This window comes from Terrapene carolina, unplaced genomic scaffold, assembly GCF_002925995.2.
Source record: "Terrapene carolina triunguis isolate 2854851 unplaced genomic scaffold, T_m_triunguis-2.0 Scaffold23454, whole genome shotgun sequence".
Lineage (NCBI taxonomy): Eukaryota > Metazoa > Chordata > Testudines > Emydidae > Terrapene > Terrapene triunguis.
This window is the reverse complement of record NW_020687805.1, coordinates 1-21,381: the sequence shown is the minus strand read 5'-3', so window position 1 is coordinate 21,381 and position 21,381 is coordinate 1. Positions and strand designations below refer to the sequence as shown.

The following is a 21,381-nucleotide window of genomic DNA, read 5'->3' as shown; positions in this document are numbered from 1 at the left end:
CTTAGTGTGCCTGAGCTAGTCAATAGGAAATGGTGAGGAGGGGACTGGCTGCCCTGGAGCCTTCCCAGCATGCTCAGCGGTTACTGTTTCATGTAATAGTTCCTACCGTTTTGCCATTTCCTCTCTTTTCTGGGCAATATCAGCCACCATGTCGCTTGCTGAAGGCAATCCGTTCAGCCCTAGGAAAGAGAAGCCCGAGTCAGAAGGGAGCCAGACACAGAGGCAATAGCTCCTGGGCAATAAGAGGAACAAGGAATAGATAAAGAGCCCCAGAGAAAAGAGAGTTGTTTGTGCCTCTTCCCCTGCCCCTAGATAAACCCTAGAGAGTAACGGCTCTTGAAGCCTCAGCAACACCTCCTGCCCCCAGGAAGACTGAACATTTGGGGGACGGGGGATGGACTTTGAAAGGCAGGGAGCTGGGAGTGGGTGAGCAAAGGAGAGGGTGCGAGCAAAAGTGCAAACTAAGTGCAGCCAAAGGGTAAGAGAAAGCTAGCCAGACTCCATCCCCAACAGAGAGGGAGGGGAGAGGACATGGGTGGGGGGAGCACCCAGAGAGTAAAGCTGGTCCACGTTTTATAATAAATACTTTTTTCCCAACAGAAAGATGGCTTTTTTTGGAAGAAATGAAAATGGTCCCAGAACATTTCTAAATAAACCAGTCAGGTCTTTCTGTGTCAGAAAGACACAAACAGAGAACACAACCTGGTCACCTTTCACTGGGAAGATGGCAGTCGAAAGAGGGAGAGCAACGGAAATGCTGCAAGATGGCAGACTGTCCACCTAAACAGCACTGGCTGTAGGATTTCCTTGGAAATGTCTGCTCTTTCTCTGCCCAGCAGGCTAGACTATTTCCTGCATTTTGGTTCACGTACCCTTGAACACACGTGTGGCCCAGCGACCCTGGAGTTCAGCAATGGGCATGAGGGGCCCAAATGGTTGGATGAGGCCAATGAAAGCCAGAGTTGGCTTCTCCAGATGAGGAGGGAAGACAAATTTATACAGGGAGACCTGGTTTTCGACCACTTTGACACAGTCCCCGAGGAAGGGGAAAGAGAAGCTGTATCCTGTAGCAAAGATAACCACATCAAGGTTCTCCTCTCTGGTTCCATCTTCGAAGATGGCGCTGGTTGTGGTGAACTCCTTGATGTTCGGTTTCACAAGCACCTTGCCAGAGATTATGCGGTTTGGCAGATCGTCACTGGCGGTTGGGTGCACGCTGGAAAACCTGAATGGCACAGAAAGAGATACAATAAATGTCAAGGAGGCTGCCAGGAGAGAGGAGAAAAAAACAGTTACTCACCGTTTTGTAACTGTTGTTCTTTGAGATGTGTTGCTCATGTCCATTCCATTGTAGGTTATGCGCATGCCCACGTGCGCGGCCGTCAGAGTCTTTTGCCTTAGTGGTACCCATAGGGCCAGCTGTGGCACCCTCTGGAGTGCCATGCTCATGCGTGGTATATCAGGTGCTGTCAGCCCTGCGCCCTCTCGGTTCCTTCTTGCTGACAACTCCAACAGAGGAACAGGAGGGCGGGTAATGGAATGGACACGAGCAACACATCTTGAAGAACAACAATTACAAAAAGGGGAGTAACAGTTTTTTCTTCTTCGCGTGCTTGCTCATGTCAATTATAGGTGACTCATAATCAGAATCCCAGGAGATGGGCTCGGAGTTCACAGTCATGCAGATTGGAGTACTGCTCTGCTGAAACCAGCATTACCCTGAGCCTGCTCGACCAGCGCATAGTGCGAGGCAAACCTGTGGATGGACAACCAGGTACGGAAAATTTCCTGGATCGGCACCTGAGCAAGGAAGGCCACTGCCGAGGCCTGAACCCTAGTGGATTGGACCGTCACAATTGTTGGCGGGGGCACCTTCGCCAGCTCATAGCAGTAGCGGATACAAGCCGTGATCCACGATGAGATCCTCTGGGTGGACACTAGACAACCCTTCATTCACTCTGTGACAGCAATAAAAAGCTGCTTAGACTTACGGAACGGCTTCGTTCTCTCTATGTAGAAGGCCAGAGCCTGCCTAACATCCAAGGTGTGCATCCTGTGCTCTTCATCCGTCGCATGAGGCTTCGGGCAAAGGACCGGAAGATATATGTCCTGACTTGTGTGGAACTGGGAGACAACCTTGGGCAGAAAAGCTGGGTGCAGATGCAGCTGGACCTTGTCCTTATAGAAGATCGTATGTGAACGCTCTGATCTCGGACACCCTATGGGCCGAAGTTATAGCGACCAAAAAGGAGACCTTCCAGGATAGCAGAAGGGAGCAGGAAGTCAGGGGCTCAAAGGGGGGCCTCATGAGCTAGGAGAGCACAAGGTTCAGGTCCCAAGGAGGGACTGGGTCCCGGACATGCGGGCAAAGGCACTCCAGACCTTTCAGAAACCGTGCCGTCATGGGATGGGTGAATACCGACCCGCCTTGAAATGGATGTTGGAAAGCCGAAATGGACGCCAGGTGCACCTTGATCAAGGACAGCGACAGGCCCTGTAGCTTCAGGTGTAGCAAATAGTCCAGGACATCCTGCAGGGGGGCCTCCTCCACCCAGATATGGCGATCTGTGGCCCAACATGTGAACTGCTTCCATTTCGATACGTAGGTAGCCCTGGTGGAGGGCTTCTTGCTGGACCTACTGGATACCGGTGGAACACTGCCGCTCAGCCATGCAGAAACCAGGCCGCCAGATGCAGTGCCACCAGGTTTGGGTGCAACAGATTGCTGTGGTTCTGGGACAGTAGGTCTGGCCGAAGAGGCAACTGTAAGGGGGTGGCTGCTGAAAGGCTCAGGAGCATGGCGAACCAGTGCTGACGAGGCCATGCCAGGGCTATGAGGGTGACTGAAGCTTTGTCTCGCTTCACCTTGAGCAGGACCCTGTGGATCAGCGGCACCAGCAGAAGGCGTACATGAGTGCTCCCGACCACGGGATCAGGAAGGTGTCTGATAGGGAGCCTTTGTCCCTGCCCTGCAGAGAACAGAACATGTGGCACTTCTTGTTATATCTGGATGTGAACAGGTCCACCTGGGGAGTCCCCCACCTTCAAAGACTAGGCTGACCACCTCCAGGTAGAGTGACCATTCGTGGTGAGACGAGAAGGTCCTGCTGAGGCGATCCACCAGGACGTTCTTGGTACCGGGCAGGTGGGCAGCCATCAAATGAATGTCGTGCTGCACACAAAAGTCCCAAAGGCTGAGCACTTCCCAACAGAGGGCTGAAGACCTGGCGCCGCCCTGCCTGTTGATGTAGTACATTGTGGCAGTATTGTCCATCAGAACCTGCACCACCTTGCCTTCCAGGCAGGGCAGGAAAGCCTGGCATGCCAGGCGTACTGCTCTGTGTTCCCTGACAGTGATATGAAGAGCAATGGCCCTTGGTGCTGAGGCTGCCCAGATGGGCCCCCCAGCCCAGGTCCGACGCGTCTGAGACCAAGGTGAGTGAGGGCGACAGGGTCGCAAAAGGGACTCCCCGCAGCACTGACCTGGGATCCCACCACCAGTTGAGCGATGAGAGGACCTGGCTTGGCACCATGACCACCTGGTCCAGGGGATGCCTGCTTGGAATGTAGACTGAGGCCAGCCACATTTGTAGGGGCCTCAGATGAAGCTGGACGTGGCTTACCACATAGGTGCACGTGGCCATGTGGCCCATCAGCCGCAGGCACAAGTGGGCCGTGGTGAGCGGTTAGTTCTCAATCAGGTCTGACACAGCTTGAAAAAGCGCTTCTGGCAGGAATGCCCTGGCCCGCCTGGAGTCAAGAACTGCACCGACGAACTCTATGCATTGACCTGGTGCTAACATGGATTTTTCTGTGTTTATTAGGAGACCCAGGTCGCAGCAGGTGGAGTGCACCAGATCGAGGCTCCTCTGGACCTCCTCTGGAGACCTGCCCTTGATGAGCCAATCATTGAGATACGGGAAGATCTGGACCCCTTGATGCCTCCAGTAAGCCGCCACCGGTGCCACGCATTTCGTGAACACCCTGGGGGCCGAGGACAGGCCAAAGGGCAGCGCTGTAAACTGGAAGTGGTGCCCTGCCACTATAAAGCGCAGGAAACGTCTGTGCCCTGGGAAGATAGAGACATGAAAGTAAGCGTCTTTTAAGTCTAGAGCGGCGTACCAGTCCCCCTGATCCAGAGAAGGGATGATGGAGGCCAGGGATACCATGCAGAACTTCAACTTCAGCAGAGACTTGTTGAAGCCCTGCAGGTCCAGGATGGGTCTGAGCCTCCCTTTTGCCTTCGGGATTAGGAAGTAGCAGGAGTAGAATCCTCTCCCTTGCATATCCCGAAGAACCTCCTCCATGGCCCCGAGGTGTAGGAGGTTCTCGACCTCCTGAACAAGGAGTTGCTCATGAGAAGGGTCCCTGAGAAGGGACGGGGAAGGGGGGGGGGGAAGGAGGGGCGGCCAAAAATTGCAGGATGCAGCCCCAAGCCACTATGTGCAATGGGCCGAGGTAACCCGCGACCAGGCCGAGCAATAAGAGAAAAGGTGGTCAAGGAAGGGGCGGGAAAGATCCAGGCAGTTGGCTGGTGTGTTGCTCCCCAGTGCACCCTCAAAATGAGCACTTCTGGCCCCCCTGGTGTTTCACCAGGCCAGGCTGCACAGGAGATCGGGACAACCAGGGGCGGCGGCGGTTGAATCCAGTGTCCCTTTTCCTTGTAGGACCCTGCCGAGGCAGACACTGGGAGGTGGGGGGAGGCCGGAACTGAGGCATGTGCATCCCCAGGGAGCGGAGGGTCGCCTTTGTGTCTTTTAGGCCATGCAGGTGCACGTCTATTTGGTCATAAAACAGGCCGACACCATCAAACGGAAGGTCCTGGATCGGGGCCTGCATTTCCTGGGACAGGCCCATGGTCTGAAGCCAGGAGCTGCACTGCATGACCACTGCTGAGGCGACCACTCGGGCAGCTGAATCAGCGGTGTCCCAGGCCATCTGGAGAGAAGACAGAGCAGCCACAGTTCCTTTCTCCACCAGGGTGGCGAATTCCTGGGCTGCTTCCTGGGGCATAGAGTCCTTGAACTTGAGAAGAGAGCCCCACAAGTTAAAATTGTAGCAGTCCAAGAGGGCCTGGTGATTTGCCACCCTAAACTGGAGGCTAGCTGTAGAATAAATCTTCCGGATGAATAAGTCCAGTCCTTTCACCTCTTTATTCTTAGGGGTAGAACTGGCGGGCCCGTTTGTCCCGTTCATTGGCTGCCGACACGACCAATGAACCCAGAGGCAGATGAGTATATAAGTACTCGAACCTCTTTGCGGGGCTGAAGTACTTCTTTTCCACCCTTTTCAAGGTGGGCAGGATGGAGGACGGGGTCTTCCAGATGGCCTTGGTGATATTCAGGACCCCTTCGTGAACCAGGAGTGTGACCTGGATTGGGGCGGATGCAGAGAGCACCTTAAGAAGTGTGTCCATCTGCTCCTCCATCTCCTCCACTCTGAGGTCCAAGTTAGCTGCCACCCTGCGGAGCAGAGCCTGATGCTCACAGAAATTGTCTGGTGGGCTATCCCTGTACGGTCCCGCTACTGCTTCGTCCGGGGAGGAGGAAGATGACTGTATGGCTGGGGAGGGCGGCCTTGGGGTGGGTACTGGTTCCTCATCTGAGGCGGTCACCGGGCCCAATGCCGCAGGTGCTGGGGGCGCCGCCTGTGGTCTGTCTGATGTGGTGACTGAGGGCTGGTGGGAGTGGAGCACCAGCTTGACAGGAATGCCCCATGCGTTCCAATATGGTCATTGGGTTGGCCACTGGCTTTGGTGTCAGGTTGGCACCAATGCCGCTGATGCGCCTTCTGGAGCCCACTCACGCTGTCTGGGTGAGGGACTGAATTGCGCCTCCGAGCCTGAGAAATCGTCTCCTTCTGGCGACGAGGGTGGGGCTGTGGAGGCTTGAGTCTGAAGGCTCATGGTCACCGCTGGAGACCGGGACCAATCTGACCAGTGCTGGGGGTAGGCGGAGTGGCGTCATGTCAGGAAGCGTCCTCGAGGTCTCACAGGGAGCCTTAGCCGGGTCCTTTGCCACACGCGGCAGAGGCGCTGTGGACTCTCCTGGTGCCGGGCCCTTGGAGGGGGCTGGTTGCACTATTTGCTTAGGCCCTTTACCGCTCCCTGGAGTTGGTGGAGGGTCCATTCTGGGGGAGGAACCCCCCCGTGGCCGAACCCTTCAACAGGTCCGGAGTGGGCATAAGGCCTGAACAGGGTCCTTTGCCAGGAGCCCCTTTGTTGGTCTCGGCTGATGCCATCTTCTTAGGCTTCCTCTTTGGTGACTGGGATCGGTGCCGGGAGGACCTTGGTGCCGGAGGTGCGCTATGCACCAAAGTTGAAGTGCTGGGTGCCGGTTCAGGCTGCACTGGCTCCAAAGCTGGACACAGGGCAGCCTGCAGCAGGAGGGCCCTGAGGTGGATGTCGCACTCCTCCTGAGTCTGTGGACGAAAGTTCTGGCAGATACGACAATGCTCCTTTATATGGGTTTCCCTGAGGCACTGCAAACAACTCTTGTGCGGGTCACTAACAGGCATTGGCCTGTTACAGGACAAGCAGGGCTTGAAACCTGGAGATCGGGGCATGCCCCACCACCACGGGAGTGAAGTCCCCGCTGCGACACTATCTAACTAAATACTTAACAGGTACTTAACTACTAACTAACAACGCTTAAAACTATCTACAGAGAAGCAAAGGGCTAAACAGAAGAAGAAAAACCACTGACCACTTGCGATGCAAGGGACAAAGGCTCTCCGACTGACCACGGGTGGTAAGAAGGTAGGTAGCTAGGCAGCATGTTGGCAGGAGAAGCTGACAAATGTAAGGTGATGTGCATTGCAAAGAGTAATCTGAACTACTCATAAACAAGGCTGGGGTCTAAATTAACTGTAACCGCTCTGGAAAAAGATATGGGCCGCATTGCGCACCACTCGATGAAAACCTCTTCTCAATGCGCAGCAGTGCTTGAAGCAGCAGGTAGCATTAGGGAGCATAAGGAATGGCCTGGAAAATACTGACTTGATCTGCAGTTCTGTATGGCAGGGCCGTGCCCTTAGCTAGAGTCCTGGGTTCAGTTCTGGTTTCCATCGCCAAAAAGACTGAACAGAAACCGAGGGGTGCCAGAGACAGGTGATGAGAATGGTTAAAGGCATGAAATTGGTCCAGAAAGAGAGAGAATTAACTGAGTGAGACTGTTTAGACATCACTAAGGCTACAATTTTGTCATGGAGGTTGCGGAAGTCACGGAATCTATGACTTCCAGAGACATCCGTGACTTCAGCCCTCTGTGGTTGGGAGCTGCGGGGTTCCCCTGCCGCCCACCACAATTTGGAGCTTGGGTGGCCCCACTGCCCAGGTGTCCCATAGCTCCCGGCCACCGCAGGCGGCAGGGGGACCCTGGAGCTCTGAGCCGGGGACCCATGCAGGCGGTGTGGGGATCCTGCAGCTCCCCATTTTGTCACGCATATTTTTAGTAACAGTCATGGACAGGTCATGGTCTTCCATGAATTTTTCTTTATTGACCGTGACCGGTCCGTGAGTTTTACTAAAAATATGAATGACAAAATGTTAGTCTCAGACATCACAGCTCCACACAGCTTCCCGCAGCTGTCCCCAACCCGGCTCCAGCTGCGGGGAGATGGGAGCTCGGAGCTGCAGCCCTAACATGGTAAGAGCTGCGCAGGTAGCTGTGTGGAGTCGCAGCTCCTCCATCTGCCCTGGCGGGGGGTTCCGGTGGGTGGGGACATGGGATGGGGGCTGCTCTCCTTGGGCCCCCCACACAGCCCAGGTTAGAGCCGCACGGACAACTGTGAGGAGCCTGGGTCTCTCCACCTGCCTTGAGTGGGGAGCCTGGGGGGCGGGGACACGGGCAGGGGGCTGCTTTCAGCTCCCTGGCCCTGCTCCAGCTTCCCACTTGGCTGGGGCCTCAAGGGGAAGAGGAGGGGAAGGGCCCCTCACTTTTGGGATGGCTCTGACGCCCTTGCACTTTTTAAAGTAGCACTTGGTAATCTGATGAAACTGACATTGCTAAACACAAGAAAGCCACAGAAGTGTGTGTGTGTGGCAGGGGGAGACAGTATGTGACAGGGAGTGTGTGTGTGTTTGAGAGAGAGACAGAGTGTGTGTGGCGGGGGAGTGAGTGTGCTGGCATGCTGTCTCTTCAAGTTCAGAGAGCAGCTGGAAGCAACCAATCCTGAAGCAGAAGCTGGTGCACAGACAGTTGGTGTCCTCCTGTCCCCGCACCCCAGCTCTGCAGAGACCAGTACACCAATGGGGGGATGGGGAAACCCCGACATCAGCCCCTGCCTTACTTCCGGGCTCTGCACAACACGAATCTCTTCCCCCCCACCCCTCAGCAGCAGCCTACCCTGCCTGCCGCTGCGGTCCTAGTGCCAGGAAGAGCAGAAGTCCAGGTTAATGTTTTGATTCCATGATTCTCCCCCCCCCCTCCCCCGAGTTCTCCCACAGCCTCCTGTCCCCGCATACCCCAGAGATCCACCCCTCCCCTGTAGTCCAGGTAGGAGTGCATTTGCGCCAGGAGCCAGCATGCTCAGCTGGGCAGTAGCTATGTGAGCTCTCCACGCTCAGGCATTTCAACCCTTCCTGGGGCTTTGAAAGGGGAGGAGCGTATGCCTTATAGCTGGATGCAGGGCAGCAGAGTTCAAAACAGTGACCAGAGCGGTCATGGTGGGCATTGTGGGATACCTCCTGGAGGCCAGTTTCAGCGACATAACGAACACAGTGTCTACACTGACACTTTGTCGATCTAACATTGCCACAAAAAGTTCTCTGCCTCTCGTCGAGGTGGTTTTATTTTGTTGGCAAAGCAGGAAAGTTTTGTTGGCGTGCACACCTCCGCTGTTTTGTCAGCAAAAGCTGCAGAAGAAGGGTGTTTGCTGTAGGGTAGCAGTGGGAATAAGATCTAGGTCCCAGGTGAGGCAAATGCTGACAGATTTGGCACAGCAGCAGCAGCAGCAATGCGAGCTGGGCCCCTGGTGATGAACAGAGATTGGCTGGGGGATCTGGCACAGCAATGGGATCGAACCCAAACCCTAGAGACTCTAGCTCGGGGTGGGCAAACTACGGCCTGCGGGCCGGATCCAGCCCCTCAGGGCTTTGGATCCGGCCTGTGCCGCCACCGGCACCACATCCTTGCGGCCCCCCAGACGGGGTGGGGGTGGGGGAAGGGCTCCGTGCGTTGCCCCTGTGTCTAGGCAGCGCCCCCCGCAGTTCCCATTGGCCGGGAACAGGGAACCATGGCCAATGGGAGCTTCGGGGGAGGTACCTGGAGGTGCGGCAAGGGCAGCACACGCAGAGCCCTCCGCCCTTCCCCCCACCCCCAGGGGCCGCAGCGCTTCCTGGAGTGGCGTGGGGCTGGGGACAGGGCAGGCATGCAGGGAGCCTGCCCTGGCCCTGGTGCGCGCTGCTGCCACCCCGGAGCCCGAACCCCTCCTGCACCCTGCCCCCCAACTCCCTGCCCTAAGCCCCCTGCCCGCACCTTGCACCCCCCCTGCCCCCCAACCCCCTCCCCCGCGCCCCCTGCCGCACCTTGCACCCCTCCTGCACCCCACCCCCCTGCCCTGAGCCCTCTCCTGCACTCCACACCCCTCCTGCACCCCAACCCCCTTCCCTGAGCCCCCTCATACATCCCGCACCCCTCTTCTGCCCCAATCCCTTGCCCTGAGCCCCTTCCTGCACATCGCACCCCCTCCCACACCCCACACTCCCTCCCACATCCCAACCCCAAGCCCCGGCCCTGCATACCCTTTCCCCACCCAGATGTGGCCCTCGGCCCAAAATGTTTGCCCACCCCTGCTCTAGCTGCAGGTTTGCTTGAGCCCATACATTCTGCCGTGGGAGCTGGACCTCTCCCCAGTGCTTGACACATCCCAGCTCTCCACTCTCCTGTGGAATCCATGTGCAAGGAAGTGAGGAGGCTGTGTGGGCACAATGAAGATGACCCTTCCCCTCCTGGCTCCACAGCCCGGAGAAAGTCTCCTGATCTCCCCAGCTCACCTGGGTGCAGGCTGCAGGCCATAGATTGCATGGTTGAATTTTGCATTCAGTTTCTTTTCTGTAAAGTAGTTAAGCAGGGATAGAGGCACAATGCGCCTGAGGAATTCCATATAGCGAGTGACATAAATTGTGTCCATGGGGTACCCTTCTTCTCCAATCCGACCAAGTATCCATGCACCCCGCCTGGTGCTAAGGAAGACCTGAAAGAGGGAGAAAGAAGAGTTGTTGGAAACCATAGGCCTTCAAGTGACTTGCCAAGAGCCTCTTTGGCCAAGAGCCATTCACATGGCAGCGAACGGTTCACTTCTATATGTGTTTCTTTATACTAAGGCTGCGAGTCTGTCGCGGAGGTCATGGATTCCATGACTTTCCGGGATCTCCGTGAGTACCACAGCTGCAGTGGCTGGTGTGGCTGACCCGGGGCTGCCTGAGCAACTGGCCCCTGGGCCAGTCACACTGGCTGCTGCTGGGGCGACTGTAGGGCCAGGTGCTTGGGTGGCCTTGGGGCCAGCTGCACCGGCTGCTGCTGGCATAGCCCTGGGCAGTGACAGGTGCGGCTGGCCCTGGGGGCCACCGGAGCAGCAGTGATCCCGGGGGCGGCCCCAGATCAGCGGTCCTGGAGCAGCAGCAGTGCCCTGGGGATCGCCCCCTCAGAGCAGCAGAGGCAGCCCGCAGCTCCAGGAGCAGCTAAGATTTAGTCATGGGTATTTATAGTAAAAGTCATGGACAGGTAATGGGCCTGTGAATTTTGGTTTATTGCCCTGTGACCTGTCCATGCTTTTTACTAAAAATACCCATGACTAAAACTTAGCCTTACTTGTAATTATTAGACAGGGGTGGCATTTAAGTATCTTGATCATATTAAACAAAAAGAGGTTCCCTGCCCCAGAGAAAGAACAGGTGGAGACAGGCAGCTGAAGAAAACAATGAGATAGTGCTGGTCAGCACGATGGGCAGTGGTTTCAGAAAACCAGTTGCCTAATAAGGAGCACAGCAAAGCAGAGTTTTAAGAAGGGATTCGCAGATGGTTATGGGAAGTTCCTCACAGCGTGAGGGCAGAATGGGACAAAGTATGAAGGAGCTTGTTTGGATATTGTGTAAGGGGTGATGAAAGCTGGCATTATCGGAAGAATGGAGGCCAGTTTAGACACCTCAATAGGTCTAAAAGGGCCATGACTTTCCCTAAGGGACCATGTCAGCTGGGAATTGGCAGAATGGAGCTGTGCTGTGACATGCTCCTCTGCAAGGCTGGGGTGAGGGCAGCTGGTGTAGCAGCTGGCTGCAGAGAGCTCCCCAGCTCCACTAGAAGAACTCTCCTCCAGCAAGCTACAGCTGGAGTCTGGACCTCTTGTGCTGCTCAGGTAGCACCAAGGGGCTGCAGCTCAGGGAGATGGAGTAACATGAACTGTGTCCGGGGCACGTGCCCCGTCCACAACAGAACTGGAATTCAATGGCTGTTTGTTGGCAGCAACATAGACTCAGAGGCTTATTGGCCTTGCTCACTCAGTTTGCGGGGTGTTTTAGCAGATGGTAACCCCTGTAACACAGCAGGTGTGGATTCTCAATTCAGCATTCCCCCAGGGTGGGCTGTAGGCCTGATGTCTCTGACAGGCTCCCTAGGCAAAGCAGAGCGGGTATGAACTTTGATGCATAGCAGATTGAGCAAGTCTGCATGGGTGGGCCTTCCAGATCTGCTCCCCATTCCTCAGTGCCCCCCTCTGTTGCCCAGTCTGCCGGCACACCATTGAAATCAATGGGAATTCCACATGGGGGGAAAACACAGGAAGTGGAAGATTTCCCCAGTGTGGATTGGAGAGGGGAATGGGCCCCCCGAGTATGGCTGCACTCTGGCGGGGAGGTGTAGCCATGTGGGGGCAGAGCACGGGAGGCGGGGTGGGGGGGGGAGAGGCAGAGCACTCGACTGCTGAGTCAGCTGAAGTCACAGAGTGATGGGCCACAACATTCTGACCGTTCTGTGGTGTAAAATAATTCCCTAAACCAAACCTGATCTGCGGTGTGGCTGAGCTCCACTGCCAGGTCTGTTCCCGAATTGCCAATGCCGATCACAATGACTCTCTTCCCCGAGAACTCCTGGGGCTTCTTGTAATCCCGGCTGTGGAAGTAGCGGCCTTTAAACTTTTCAATCCCTGCAAAGAAGGAGCAGAGCACCTATGGGTGTGCCCCATGCCTCCTGCATTGTCCTGGGGGTCTGAGATTCAAGGGAATAGCAGTTTGAAACACTGAGTAAAAAATCCCTTCCCTGTCAGTGGAATCAAGGTCCACATCCTTGGTATGTGTGATATTATCATCTGCTTGTTCTCCAGCCAACCACAGAGTGCCCAGGAATAGAGAGGACCCCTCGATTTCCAATGCAAGTGACAAGCAGAAAAAAACCATTTTAAAAACGGCTTTTGTACAAAATGAAGCAAAGGAGGGTAACTCTGCCCCCACCCTACACACCTTGTGAGTCACCTTTAAGCCCATGTACACAAGGAAACTGGCCAGTTAATTACAATGATTGTTATGATTAATAACTAAAATAATCCCTAGCTTTCCATCAGAGGAATTTAGAATGCTTTACAAAGGAGGTCAGTAGCAGCATCCTCATTTTACAGATGGGGAAACTGAGGCACGGGGCAGTGAAGTGATTTGCCCAAGGTCACCCTTGGGCACTTACTAGAGCTAGAGCTGGGAATAGAAGCCAGGTTTCTTGGGTCCCAGGCACACAAGGGCACACTGCCTTTCCTGCTTTTTAACAGGACTCCCGGTCTGGTGGTGATGACAGACTAACAGCATGACAGAGAGTGTGACTCAGTGCTGCGTTCTGCACCTGTGCTGCAAGCAATCTTGACCTAGCTGCACTAGCAGGGCAAGCATTTTCAAAGTAGGTCCCGGAATGAATGGCTGAAAATCAGCATCTAGGGTACTGAAGGCTCCATATCTTAGCAATTAAGCCCTCAACTGTCTTAGCAAATCAGCCCTGGATGGTGGAACTCAGTTTCTCATCGGGGATGGTATGCCACTGTAGTGATCTGGTCCTGGATTTGCTTTCCTTGCACGTTTGATCCCTCACCACCACTGTGAGTTGCTGCTGGATCAGCAGCCCTGGAGACTCAAGTCCTTTAGTGACCCCTTGCAGGTGCAGCAGAGGCAGAGGCATGTAAAATTTGCCCCACCATACCCCTCCTCAGGTACAACACAGGCCTCAGACCTGTGAGATATCCACACACATAGCACCCCTGCCCCAGGTACTGCACAGGCAGGGGCATTATGGGTGGGCTTTTCCACAGTGCTCAGCATTGGGTTAACTCAGCTCCCAGTGATGTCCATGGAAAGAGAGTTGGGTCAATGCTGAGTGCTCTTGTAAATGCTGCCTCCAGGACAGACCTGTGCATCCACCAGGAGCCTCTGCAGATCTGCCGCCATCTCCATCAGGAAACACCTCTGGTCCCAGGCCACATGAGGGGATGGAGGGACTGGAACTAGAACATAATGTATGGCGATGCAGAGAGACATAAAGGGTTTAGTATTAGTTTTGCACTTCGCATCCTACCTGGGAAGGAGTCCAGTGGCAGATGGGCGTTGGTGTGATGGCCGGTGCAAACCATGACCCCATCGAAGATGGCTGACTCCTGCTTCCCCTCAGTCTCCGTGACAACGTCCCACTGGCCTGTGGTGGAGAAATCCGGGCGCTTTGTCACACTGACCACCGTGGTCTGGAAGGAAAAGGGCACTCAGAGCTGGCACCAGGGAATTTCATCCATTCCCTCGGAACAGAGCCCCTGACACTAACCTCCTCCTCGTGCCTGAGTCAGCAACCCAGCCAGGCAGCACGAGGCCAGCGCACAGCTGGGACCAGAAGCAGGAGGCCAGCTGGGCTCTGCTGGGTTTTGCCTCACGGCCTCTGCGGGCTCACTGGCTCCCACAGGGAATGGGGCTATGGTGGTTCCTGGGAGCTGGGCTGTAACTTCCGCCAGGCAGCCCCCAGACGAAAGGAGGTCCCAGAACAGCTTGTCTGGCTCTCCCTGCTCTATGACTGTGAGGCGTTTCCTCAGCGGGAGGGAGGATTCTTTCACCTAGATTTGGCACACCTGTGTGTGCACGTGCACACACACACAACACACACTCACAGAGTCCTACCCCTGCTCGCTGGGCCAGCTCTCCTCACCTTGAAGCGAATGTATTTCAGAAGGTCGAAGTAGTCGGCGTACATGCGGAAATACTCCATGATTTTGGAGTTGTGCATGTAGTTGGGGAAATCATCCGGGATGGGGAAGTCACTGAAGCACATTATCTCCTTGGAGGTGTTGATGATGAGAGATTGTAGATGCTGGCCCTGCCCTCTTCAGGATTCTCCTGCAGGGAGCAGGAGAACATTATAGAGTGTAACACCTGCCATGTGACCTCCCACAAAGTAAAGCTCTAAAAATCCAATAACAAGGCCCCCTTACAGATGGTGAATGACAGTCACACAGAAGTTTGTTCTTGTCACATGAGATTAGCACGGGGTGCAGTGGGAACACAATGACGTTTCTTTAAGTGCACTGGAAATCCTGCTGCAATCCTGCACACACCCTATGGAGATGACTCCCTTACGTACATGCCAGCTACTCACTGGCATGTATCTATCAGCATAAACATTACGATAGCCAAAACTCAGGGGAGTCTGGTCATCTTCAAAACTAAGCAGCTGTAGCCAGCACTGAGTGGGAAAGGGGGGCAGCAGAAACAAGATGTAACATGGATGTGAAGGACAGAGGGGGCCTTCTTTAACTCACACCTTCGGCACGTTGGTTACACCACCGTGGGCTCCCTCACACATTAGTAAGGGCCTGATCCAAAGCCCCTAGGGTCAGTGGAAAGAGTCCCATTGACTTCATTGGCCTTTGGGTCAGGCCCGTAGCAGGTGCACTGAGGCCTAAGGGAGCTTGAAGCCTGGTCTCTATGAGAGTGTTTATACAAACTCTTCCCCCATGGCTAGAACCGGCTCAGCAGCACCTGGTGCAGGTGGAGCTCTGGCTGCAACAGCCCTTTTCAGTGTCACACCGATTATACCGGCTGCACTGGGGCTCCCGGGGGGGCTAAGTGCAGCGCAGCTGAACTGGTGTTAGCAGCGCTGGAGATGTTTGTACAGCTCCCTAGCACGGTAAGGCTGTGGTGGAGTCTGACACATGGCTACTGGCCCTGCATTGTTTTGCTGCTAAGCAGAGGTTGAAGCATGCAGAGAAACGCTTGTCGAGAATGTTCTCCTGGGGGAAAGGCTGGAAACACTTTCATTTCTACCCCACCAAGCGAGTCAGGACTGAGAGAAACTCGGACCCACCTCAAATCGCCAGAGCCCTCCAATGTCGCCACTTCTCTCGAAGCAGGTGGGCTCCAGCCCCTCGTCCAAGCAGCATTTAATGGAGCTCAGTCCACAAACGCCAGCTCCAATAACTGCAACCCTCTTCTGTGCCGTGCCGTTCGGCCTCAGAGCGCTTTACCAGCCACCTTGGAGAGGGGAAACCTCGGCCGTATCCCTGTTGGCGCAGTTCAGAGCTGGGGGAGTCACAATCTCTTGCCGGCTCTGAATGAAGGAACAGCCTAACTCAGAGCAGCTCTATGATCGGGCTGTCTGAGGCCAGGGTTACACTGGAAAGTTTTGCCGGTATAGTGATGTCTCCCAGGGTTGTGATTCTATGGTAAAAGCCCTACCTTATGCGCAGTTATACCAGCAAAACAGTGCTTGTGGGGAACTGATCTGAGCTACCCCAGCACAAGCATAGCAGCTGTGTCTATATTAGGTGGGTTTGCCGGGATAGCTATCCCAATGCAGCGGAGGGACCGTTCTGGGGCTGCTCTCCTGCTGAGGATACAGCAGCATAAAGAATCTCATGCTACCCCAGACAGGATTTACAGGCTTCCCCGAATGAAGGAACAACCTGAGTCAGGGCGGCTCTTTGATTGGGCTGTCTGAGGCACTGAGTTCCTGGGCAGGGAGGCCACTCCTGGGCTTCTCTCCTGCTGAAAATGCTCAGCTGCATAATAAAGTAATTACTACACTAACAGGATTTACAGGGTTCCTGCAGCCGCCCTATCACACTTCAGCCCCTTCACGCCCTCCCCAGGAAATGGGGGCTCTTCCATCATCCCCACATCGGACCATCCCCCTGCCCTGCAATTAATTCTTCACCCATCCGCCAAAGAAATCCTCTCTCCTCGAAGTCCCCCATCAATTCTGCCCCCACATCTGTTCTGCCCCCAGGCCCATCATCAGTTGTGCCCCTAGCCTGCAAGCAAGTCTGTCCCACTCAATTCTACTCCCCAGCCTCATATCTGCTCCTCATGCTGCTCCAAGAGCTCTTTACCCCACCTGTCCAGGCCAGGTGCTGAAGGGGGGAGGGGAGGGGACAGAGGCACTGTCCTATCCCTATTGCTCACAGGATGGGGAGTAGGGGGCAGAGCTGCTGCGTCCCTCTGCTCCGCCTCCCCACCTGCGAGTGCAGTGTGGGCTCCTCAGGGGAGGCGTGAGTGCTCTGCCTGCCTCCTGCAGCAGCTCTGATTGGCTGCTGTTCCCCAGGAAGCAGGGCAGTGAGCAAAGCAGCCAATCAGAGGGGGCTCTCCCGCCAGGCAGTATTATAAGACGTGCAGCTCAGCCCATGGACTGCTCTGTAGATATGTCACCTGCAGGTACCTGTTGGGAGCTGGCGCACCACAAGCACTAGGTGCAACCTCCCCTCCCGGGAGATGGGCAGGGAGCAGCACAGATGCCCTCCTGGCAGGACCAGGTGGGGAGAGTGCCCCAGCATCTTTGGCAGCAGCTCATGCCCTGCCACTGGCACAGTGACTGCACTCAGCAGGGCTGTCCCTGGGCCCCCTCATGCTGCTGGGATTGTCTGGGGCTGGAGCCGTCTGGCCATGATGTGGAGGAATCCCCACAATTGGCTTCCTGCCCCCCATGCCCACATTACACACTGTGCCTCAAAATGACACTCTGCACCCCATATTCACTATGGTAGTGTAATTATGACATGCTTTGTACAAAGTATGCCTTGTGAGGTATCATTTTAAAAGTCTTAATTTGTTGAACATTAATATCCTGTTACGTTGTATGGGTTATCATTGTATAGGAAGTTATGAAGTTTGGGTATGTATGTGCCACTGAAACATGTTGTGAGGTTGGGAACACCCACAAGCAGCCTTTCAGATACAACAATAAAAAGGCCTAACAACGTTGATGGCCTATTGAGGAGAATACAAACACTGCATCCGAGGGTGCTAAAGGAGTTGGCGGATGAGATTGCAGAGCCATTAGCCATTATTTTTGAAAACTCATGGCGATCGGGGGAGGTCCCGGATGACTGGAAAAAGGCTAATGTAGTGCCCATCTTTAAAAAAGGGAAGAAGGAGGATCCGGGGAACTACAGGCCAGTCAGCCTCACCTCAGTCCCTGGAAAAATCATGGAGCAGGTCCTCAAGGAATCAATTATGAAACACGTAGAGGAGAGGAAAGTGATCAGGAACAGTCAGCATGGATTCACCAAGGGCAAATCATGCCTGACTAACCTAATTGCCTTCTATGATGAAATAACTGGCTCTGTGGATGAGGGGAAAGCAGTGGATGTGTTATTCCTTGACTTTAGCAAAGCTTTTGATACGGTCTCCCACAGTATTCTTGCTGCCAAGTTAAAGAAGTATGGGCTGGATGAATGGACTGTAAAGTGGATAGAAAGCTGGCTAGATCGTCGGGCTCAACGGGTAGTGATCAATGGCTCCATGTCTAGTTGGCAGCCAGTTTCAAGCGGAGTGCCCCAAGGGTCGGTCCTGGGGCCGGTTTTGTTTAATATCTTTATTAATGATCTGGAGGATGGTGTGGACTGCACCCTCAGCAAGTTTGCCGATGACACTAAACTAGGAGGCGTGGTAGATACACTAGAGGGTAGGGATCGGATACAGAGGGACCTAGACAAATTAGAGGATTGGGCCAAAAGAAACCTGATGAGGTTCAACAAGGACAAGTGCAGAGTCCTGCACTTAGGACGGAAGAATCCCATGCACAGCTACAGACTAGGGACCGAATGGCTAGGTAGCAGTTCTGCAGAAAAGGACCTAGGGGTCACAGTGGACGAGAAACTGGATATGAGTCAACAGTGTGCTCTTGTTGCCAAGAAGGCTAACGGCATTTTGGGCTGTATAAGTAGGGGCATTGCCAGCAGATCGAGGAACGTGATCGTTCCCCTTTATTCGACATTGGTGAGGCCTCATCTGGAGTACTGTGTCCAGTTTTGGGCCCCACACTACAAGAAGGATGTGGAAAAATTGGAAAGAGTCCAGCGGAGGGCAACAAAAATGATTAGGGGTCTGGAGCGCATGACTTATGAGGAGAGGCTGAGGGAACTGGGATTGTTTAGTCTCCAGAAGAGAAGAATGAGGGGGGATTTGATAGCAGCCTTCAACTACCTGAAGGGGGGTTCCAAAGAGGATGGAACTCGGCTGTTCTCAATGGTGGCAGATGACAGAACAAGGAGTAATGGTCTCAAGTTGCAGTGGGGGAGGTCTAGGTTGGATATTAGGAAAAACTATTTCACTAGGAGGGTGGTGAAGCACTGGAATGCGTTACCTAGGGAGGTGGTGGAGTCTCCTTCCTTGGAGGTTTTTAAGGCCCGGCTTGACAAAGCCCTGGCTGGGATGATTTAGTTGGGAATTGGTCCTGCTTTGAGCAGGGGGTTGGACTAGATGACCTCCTGAGGTCCCTTCCAACACTGATATTCTATGATTCTATGATTCTAAGGATTACTGCAGGATCGGTGTACAATGGAAACCTCTCAGAGATAGCACATACCCAATGGAGACTGTTTGACTCATATCACAGCAAAAGATCTTTCCAGCAAGCTTGAAAAAGATATAAAAGGGGACGTGACATCATCACTTGGCCTCACTCCCACTACAACACAACACCTGAAATCACCTGACGAACAAAGACTGAAATGGGGAAGGGGGGGGGTCACAGCCGGGACAGAAGAATTCCTGTCTGCGTATGCAAAACTTGTAACCTGCTTGTGCTAGCTAACAGGGTGAGACACTGCTGGATTCAAATTCTGTCTAGTTTATAAAGCTTAGATTGCGTTTTTGTTTTATTTCTTAGGTAATCTGCTTTGATCTGTATGCTCACTACTTCTAATCACTTAAAATTGAACTTTCTGTAGTTAATAAATCTGTTTTATATTTTTACCTAAAACAATGTATTGTTTGAAGTGCAAAGGGAAATCTGCTCAGGAACAGGGGCTGGTGCATTGTCCTCTCCACATTGAAGGAGGAGTGCACTGGGTAATAAACTTACACTGGTCAGGGTTTTGATCAGGCAAGACGGTACAGGCCTAGGGTCCTAGGTGGGAGAGCTGGTTGAAATCTCTCTATTGTTAGTTTCTGAGTGGCTGAGGAGAAGCATTCATGAAAGGGCCGCTGGGTGCATCCCTGCCTGTGTAACGGTTTGTGTTGATGTTCTCAGCATTCCCAGCTGCCGCTCAGCCACAGAGGGATGCTCTGGGATGGCAGGCCAGCCACGACAGCAGGTGCCCCAGCTTCCAGTCTGGGACATCATCTGGTTGGTCTGGTCCCTCTCTTTACTGGCCTCTGTCAGGCAGGGCAAAGCTGGATGGACTCTTTAATCTCATTATACTCATGCTGTGTGGTACAGTTGACCTCAGGATCAGAGAGAGTGTGAGGGAGAGAGAGAGAGAGTGAGTTCTAGGGCAGGAGTAAAAAATAGTGGGGCAGAAAGGAACACACAAGGGAAGGGGAGACAAAGCAGGAGCTCAGGTGTCTCCAGCTAGAACCTCCACTGGTGCAGCGATGATGGCCAGGTAGTCTCGCTGGTGTTCTGAGGTCTGGACTTCACAATGAAGTGATAACTTTTGGGATCCTCAGGCAAAGGATGCAATCCCTGGAATGGAGTGGAGGCTCCATAGCCTCCTCCAGAAATCCCTCAGCCTATTAGACCGTGCTCCCCAAAGTCTCTTTCAGGGCCACAAAAAAGAGGTGATGGGCAGAAGAGTCCATCTTCTCATTATTTTGTCCATCGATTTGTCCTAACTTCCAACAGGCCAAGATTGATCTATTAACTTCCAAATTAACCGTGGACTTTTGGGAAGGAGGCGGAGGGAACTGAGGAATTTGGAGGAAAGGACACTAATGGGCTAATGGTGGGGATAGGTGTGACGTTATTGACATAATCTGTAACTGTATAGATCACTGTTATATATTTGCAGGAAATATTGTATAAAGGTTGTCATGTAAGGGGTCTATGGAGAGGTTATGGTTTGCTGGTTATGATTATGTTGTCTATATGTGTGTATCATTTTTGTAGTTGAAGTTATGAATATTGGCTCTATACTGTCTGTATTTCAAACTTATGCTATGCTTCTGGGTGACACCCCAGACAAGTTGGTGTCAGCTCTGCCTAGCCTGCTTGATGACCCATTAAGGACCATCAGCTATACAACTGACCCATTGAGAGAAGGCAGATACACCTTGTGACTCAGGAAAGTATGCAGGGACTTGCCCATGTGACTCCAAACTCCATTTTGCTGTAATTTTCCACAGTAAGAACAAAGAGGTGTTCTTACACCTGGAAGAGACTATAAAAGGCTGATGCCTCATCTCCATCTTGTCTTCAATCCTGCTTCTTACCTCTGGAGGGACTTTGCTACAAACAGATGCTCTACACAAAGTACTGATGACCCATCCCGGCTGGGGATGTACTCCAGAGACTTGATTGGAACCTGCAGTTTATTCCATCACTGCTACAAGCCTGGTCTAAGAACTTTGCCATTACTGTGTGTGTAATTGATTCCATTTAACCAATTCTAGCTCTCAACTATATTTTTTTCCTTTTATGAATAAACCTTTAGATTTTAGATTCTAAAGGATTGGCAACAGCATAATTTGTGGGTAAGATCTGATTTGTATATTGACCTGGGTCTGGGGCTTGGTCCTTCGGGGTCCTTTGAGAGAACCTTTTTTCTTTTATTGGGGCATTGGTTTTCATAACCATTTGTCCCCATAACGAGTGGCACTGGTGGTGATACTGGGAAACTGGAGTGTCTAAGGGAATTGCATTTGTGACTTGTGGTTAGCCAGTGGGGTAAAACCAAAGTCCTCTCTGTCTGGCTGGTTTGATTTGCCTTAGAGGTGGAAAAACCCCAGCCTTGGGCTGTAGCTGCCCCGCTTTAAGCAATTTGTCCTGAATTGGCACTCTCAGTTGGGTCCCACCGGAACCAGCATTGTTACAATAGGATAGGGGTAGAAGAGAAGGAGAAGTGCATATCCCTGGGGAGAGCAGCTCCTGGAATCATATGATTATGTTAGGTAAAAAGCAAGTCCTTACTCACCTCTCCAGCACCCGAGTT

The 21,381-nt window shown here is 53.5% G+C and overlaps 1 pseudogene; it reads right to left on the bottom strand.

Moving 5' to 3' along the window:
* LOC112124177 overlaps positions 1 to 15,443 on the bottom strand; it is a 15,944-nt pseudogene extending 501 nt beyond the window's left edge.
* Between the last annotated feature and the right edge of the window lie 5,938 nt (positions 15,444 to 21,381).